At 42.3% G+C, this 6,593-nt stretch overlaps 1 long non-coding RNA gene across 1 annotated transcript; it reads right to left on the bottom strand.

The window, feature by feature from the left end:
• Positions 1 to 5,646: 5,646 nt before the first annotated feature.
• On the bottom strand, positions 5,647 to 6,055 carry LOC123965154. The gene is made up of 2 exons (XR_006823634.1): positions 5,998 to 6,055; positions 5,647 to 5,893 (listed from the first exon to the last, which is right to left on the bottom strand). It is a non-coding gene; the product is annotated as an uncharacterized LOC123965154 (long non-coding RNA).
• Between the last annotated feature and the right edge of the window lie 538 nt (positions 6,056 to 6,593).

The raw sequence follows: 6,593 nt of genomic DNA on the forward strand, positions 1-6,593 counted from the left end.
AAGTAAGTTGATTTTTAATATTTAATTACATTAACAATTGTGCGTCATTCATATAAGACAAATATTAGCTTTATTTATCCCCCAGGGAAAATTGTTAATGAGGAGGGGAATAAACTGAACTGTGTCATCAACTCTCAAGTGAAAATGATATGAAAGAAATTGAGAACATCTCTCATGAAGTGTTATTAATAACTGAAACGCAGGTAATTGGTAGTCCAGGAAGTTTATAAGCTCCTGATGTTCTGTTAGTGTTTTACACCTGCGACATTTTCACACACTGAGCCTAAGTGCTCAAACGGAAACTAACATTCACACTCATTCATACACTGGGCAAATCGGGGTTCAGTATCTTGCCCAAGGACACTTCAACATGCAACCGGGGGAGTCAGGGATTGAACCACCGACCTTCCAATTAACAGCCAACCCACTCTACCTCCTGAGCCACAGCCGCCCCAGGAAGAGACAGGAAGAGGCAACAGGATGTAATGTTATGTTCAGTGACTGAAGGTCTGCAGAGGACTACGTTTTTCCATAAAGAATCTTTCAGAAAAGGTGCGTGTGCGCATAACTTGCCACGTTATTAAACTCAGTTATTATGAACCTCTGATGAACCCTCCTTAAGTACAGCAGTAGGCCAGCCAGGACTGCTGTTCTAGCTGCAGTGACGTTGTTCTTGTCCTGTTGCACAAACAAAGACAAGGTATACATGTGAGAGTCTGCTTTTGTGTTCACATTCAACGTCAATGTAATGCATTAATACTTTAAAATATTTTTACCTGTTCCTCATATGCCATCAAAACATCTTCCATCTTCTCATCAAAATGTTCAACAACAGCTGCAAAGATACAGATAAAACAGATGCAAGATACTGATGAAAGGTACGCTGTGATTGACAGGTACTGTACAGGCATAGCAAATGGGAACTTATCATCATAATATGATTTTCTCTTCTTTGCTGTTGACAATGGTCCTTAAGAGGTAACAGATTTATACAAAATATTAATCTCTGAAACTGCCTGGACAATCTCACTTGGAGGTATGTCAGAAAAAGGCCAGTTCCGTTTTTCCAGTATCTTGTTTAGGGATTATCTGAAAACTGGTTCCGACAGTGAAAACAATTGATCAATATGCTCAATGATTTCCTGTGTTGCTTTCGTGGATACATGTGGAATAGTCTGCATTTTAAAGAAAAAAGCAGCCAGATTGCACTGTAACTGCTCTGTGTATCCCTCATCACAACTGCCTGCTACCAGGGTAGTTTGATTTTTATCTGAAAGCTCTACTTGATCATGTTTGATGTCACCATACTGGGAAACATTTGAGGCATTTTACACTTCATTATCTGGTGTTCTCTGCATTTGTGTTCATTGTAAGTTGAGGGAAAGACGTTTGAAACTTGCAGGCCTAAATGGACTTGGCACTATTTCGTTCTGTCTTAAACTTGATTTATACTCCTGTGTAGGGTCGTAGCCTACGGCGTAGCTATGCATGTAGCCAGGCAATATACTTATACTAATCTGCAATTACACCCCCAAACGCTAGTCGGCAGTAGCACTACAGCTTCCACTGTATTGACTTTTGCAGGCTGCGCAGACTAACTTCCGGTTTAGCCCCCCGCTAACGTGAATGGGGGTGAAATTGTAAACGTTCGGCTGGTATAGCCTTTTCAAATGTTATTGACCGAGTGGATCACATTCTGATAATGAAACGAGTCATTTAGCTCGGGTTGTGACGGTCAAATATCCACCATGTTACAGCCGCCGTTTTGGCTGCTAGTAAAAATTACTTCAAAGCACGGGAACTTCCTGTCGGCTCGGAGGCATTGCGAGGCTTCCCAGCCGACCAATTATAGAGCTTACAGTCCGCGTCGACTCGATGTGTAGTTAAATTTTTTAGGAGGTGCACGTCAGGCTACGCCATAGGTGACACCGTAGGGTAGAGGGTTACGCAGACGCTACGCCGTTGATTTGACACAGAAGTATAAATTGCACTTTAGATGCCCCCTTAGATAAATAAACATGTCCCTCTCAACAAATGGCTGCTTAAAATCACACACAGGGCAATGAAATCCCCAATTTATTGTCAAATCATGGTTGCCTCTACCTACCACTCTTTCCTCTGAATGTAGGAGCCTGTAATGCCTCAATAACTTCAATTTTAAGGCACTAGAAAAACCATACCATTTCATTTCCACATGAGCTAGTTAATTTACCCATCAAAAAAAATAACAAACTTACAGTAGGATTGAAACAGCAGTACAACAATGACAGTTTGCCCAAGTTTGTTCACTGTTATTGGACTACTTGCATGGTTTTTGACCTCTGCCTGCCTAATCACCTCCCTATAAGATTTGCCACTGAACTTACCTGCTTTTGTCTTGGTTGTCTGCGATTGGGTCCAAACCTGTGTTTTCCTGTGTTCCATGCTTTGGATCAGCGTGGCTGTACATAACAGTAATGTCTCAAATTCTGAAGCTTGTGAAACATACACAGAACTGTAAATGTGAAATATGTGAATATGTATGACCATCTGAACAATGTGAGAAACAATCTTTTTAACAAGTCAACATAGATATTTTTCAATCTAGCTTTTCAAACCTGTTCACTGAATAACTCTAACAATCCAGGCAAGCATTGCCCATTAGACTGGGAAATGGACTACACAAGTCCTCTCAAAAACCTTTTTGGGCCATTTGACAGATACAATACCACCATGATGAAAAACTACTACTTGTGATTGAGTAACTGCTTCATTTGTAAACATACAAACAAATTATGCGATCATGTATGGATGGAGTTTATTCACCAAATTACATTTACTTAATAATTCAGATTCATGGTAATTTATTCACTCTGATTGCCTAGCCTAACAATATTTGAAGTTTGTTAAATGCAGTATCTGATATCACATCTCTTACTCCATGCCCGAGTGCTCCTGGCAAGAGCCTTGGTGTGAAGCAAAATTACCATGGTAACAGCTCTCAGAGCAGCCGTTATATAGTTATATGCTTGCATGAAGAACACTTGATTTACCCGTATCAACTTGTTGAGCGCCAGGGGAAAAAACTGCTCAAAAGTGTTACTTGTAGTGGGCTGCACCCACAGTGAACACGCTGCTTACAAGTTTCCCTGTGGAACAGCGTTACAATAGAGGGGCATCAACATTTCATCAGCACATCTAACAGGGGGTATTTCAATTGTTCAAGTGCATCATCATCTGCAACATCATCTTGGCTCATTTCCTGGAATATTACTGTGGTAATGGAGCCAGGGGTAGATCAAGAGAAATATTCATGGGGTGGCATGGAGAATTTAAGGGATGGCAGAAATTCAATCCCATATATCAATGTTTGTTTTAAAGAGCCTCCATCTGAAAATATATTTTACAAACAAACATGAAATTATTGATGACTGTGGCACATGAGTAAAGCATTGAATATAAATAAATAATTGTTTCCGATCCTATCACTTTGCATAAAATGTAGCTAGAACACATTTTGTGTGAAATCTGCCAGTGGACCCAGCTTTTAGCTACAATCAGTCAATTTGAACCTCATCGCGCAACTTCTGTTCTCTCTCTTTCGACCCTCATTGACTGCAGCTACCAACAGCTAGCAGCATAACTAAGGTATGATTTAGGACTCACGTGAGTCAGCCATAACTATAAGCTTTATAAAAGAGGAAAGTCTTAAGCCTACTCTTAAATGAGGAGATGGTTTATGATTTCCAATCCCAAACTGGAACCTGATTCCTCAAGAGAGGAACTTGATAGCTGAAGGCTCTGGTCCTCATTCTCTATTTGGAGACTCTAGGGACCACAAGTAACCCTGCATTCTGTGAGTGCAGTGTTCTAGTGGCGTAATGAGGTAGCATGTGCTCTTTAAGATAAGATGGTGCCTAACCATTAAGAGCTCTGTAGGTGAGCAGAATGATTTAAAATTCTGTTCTGGATTTTACAGGGAGCCAATGCAGAGAAGCTAACGTTAATATGATGTCTTCTTGTAGTTGATGTTTGTGGAGAGATGAAGAGAGTCGTTTTTTTCTTCTTTAAGAGTGGTGCCCTGAGGTGAATTTAATGCAGGTTAAATTATATTTAATTATTAATAATAGTAACAATAATTATTGTTCTATTAAATATAAATATGGATGCCATTTAAAACTTAATTCCTAACACAAGCTTTATTTAAGGCTTTAAATTGTCTCCTAAGTAGAGATCTACATTACAGTAAAAGGCAATTTTTCACCAGTTGTGCCATTTAAGCGCCAGTGTAAAGCCACATGTTTAGTCTAGCCAGCAATCCAAGATCCAGTGTTTATCCAGCAATGTTGATTAAACGGGAAAAGTCCTTTTCTCTGAGCTTCAATTTAAAAATGTGGTTAAAGTGTAAACTCCCAGGCATGAAGCATTTAATGAATTGTCACTGCATCGCTGACTATTGTGACTTTTTGTGTGGGGCTTGAAGTAAGTGATTTTAGTGCTTTTTAAACTGGGTCCTTTTGTACATTATGTTCCACTTGCATGACTGATCTGAAATGTGAACATGTTTTACTGCAGAATGAGCAGTTTATAAATTTAGCAGATATGTTGGTAGCTGCAGGCAATCTGGAGACACTCGTAAACACTGGTGAATATTTGGGTTTAATTTACTATTTATTTTACTATTACTAAACATGCTTCAACAAAACAACCTTGTCTCTATCCATCTCCTCTGTTGTGTGAGGACTGGACCGGGAGAGGCTGCACAGAAACGGAAATTAGTCTGTTACCAACCTCGTGTCTTCTAGCGGCTCCTGGCTGTTTCTTATTTTATGGAGAAAAAATGTGTTTTTGACTTTCTGTCTGTCTCAAATCTCCCTCCCTTGTGAATGCATGTGAAGTTGTGAACAGCTCCTGTTAGGGGAGGGTTAGTACCTAGGAGTCTATGGGGGGGCATCATCTCTTGCTGCATTCATTTGCACTCAGACATCAGAGTTTTGGTCTTGCAAATTTTTGACCAGCCACAACTTTCATATAATGTATACATCTTTGAATTATCATTATCATACAATAGGCCTTTTTTATTGGAATACACTGTCAGACAAATTGAATTTGTACTTGTACTAGGGAACAAGAAGGAGAGACAAAGCGAGAATAAAAAATTGACATTTAGAAAATCTTGCATTGTACTCCCAGACTTTGTATTTTCACTTGTCACATCCTTCTTTTCTTCCTCCTCTACCTGTACTGTGAGGTGAGAAAAACATTACTTGGAGGATTGCTGTCAGTGCATGAATGTGGTATGCAAGTCCAGTTTTTAAAGTTACAACCATAAATTAAGTCATTTAATTTCCAAGATTTTTTTTCTTCCCCATGTGGCAGTCAGAACATGCAATTTGGTGTTGGACCTCACAGAGGCAGCTTTGCCAGAAACAAACACAGACAATGAACTTAGCGTGACAATCCTGCTAAATGATAAGCATTCAACCTCACTGATCACCAAATTTACGTGGAACAAACAAGGTTCAATCTTTACTGAATGCTAATGATTTTCAGTAAAGAACATACAGACAGGACCAGACCAAATATAATAAAATAAATGTGTCCTTCAGCCTAAACAGCAATATATGTTTGTTATGATGTGGGAACAGAGTGGACCGAAACGCAACACTCGGGATGAACAGGTTTTATTGAAGGGAAAAAGGGGTTGAGGGAGTGGAGGTGAGGGAGAGGCGGACGCCGGGGAAACATGGGCACGGGGAACCGAGGACACTGAGAAAAGGGAGCCGGGGGCACTGGGGACCGAGGAAGTAAGGAGGCACGGGGAGGAGCTGGGAGGACGCTGTGGAAGAGGTCCGTGGGGAGAGGACAGGGTGGCGAGCCCAGCTGATGGAATGGAGGACAGAGGTGAGTGAACCTGGAGGGGAGACAGACAGACAGACAGGGTTAGATGCAGGGAAAACAAAGTACAAGGAAACAGTGATGACACAGATTACTCGGGCTAGAATAATGAGGTGGCACCAGGTTAGGAGCAGCGACGATCAAGCAGGGGTTGACGGGAGAACTGGGGTAGAAGTACTGTCAGAGATGAAGCTGACTGCTGGCAGGTGTGGAAGGCAGAGGAGGTGGCTGACGAGGTGCAGGTGCGGGTCATTAGCTTGGCTCAGGACCGGAGGGAGAGAGAGAGAGAGAGAGCACATGCAGGGGAGGAGACACAGGGAGGCAGGCAGAGTACAGGAAAACACCAGGGGAAAACAGAATCACAAGCAAAAAGAGAAATAAACAGGACACTCAGTGTCAGCCGGACTACCTCCACAATAGGGCCCCCTCCTCAACGGCCGCCTCCAGGCGGGACTTCCAGTCGGCCGGGAAGGGCTCAGCAGACGTCTGTCGGGGGGAGTCGCACTAGGATCCGGCTGGCGGGGGTCTAGGGTCCAAAACGAGACACAAGGGCCTTAGAGAGGGGGGCAGGGCTCGAAAAAATCAGGCAAATGGGCAGGGCAGAACCGAGGGAACAGGGCCAGACAGGGTGCCTGAGGGCAGAGCAGCGGGACAAGAGGGTTCAGGCAGGAGCCCCGAGAGCAGAGCAGAGGAACCAGGGAGTTCAGGCGGGCGGC

The sequence above is a fragment of the Micropterus dolomieu genome, unplaced genomic scaffold (assembly GCF_021292245.1).
Source record: "Micropterus dolomieu isolate WLL.071019.BEF.003 ecotype Adirondacks unplaced genomic scaffold, ASM2129224v1 contig_8765, whole genome shotgun sequence".
Lineage (NCBI taxonomy): Eukaryota > Metazoa > Chordata > Actinopteri > Centrarchiformes > Centrarchidae > Micropterus > Micropterus dolomieu.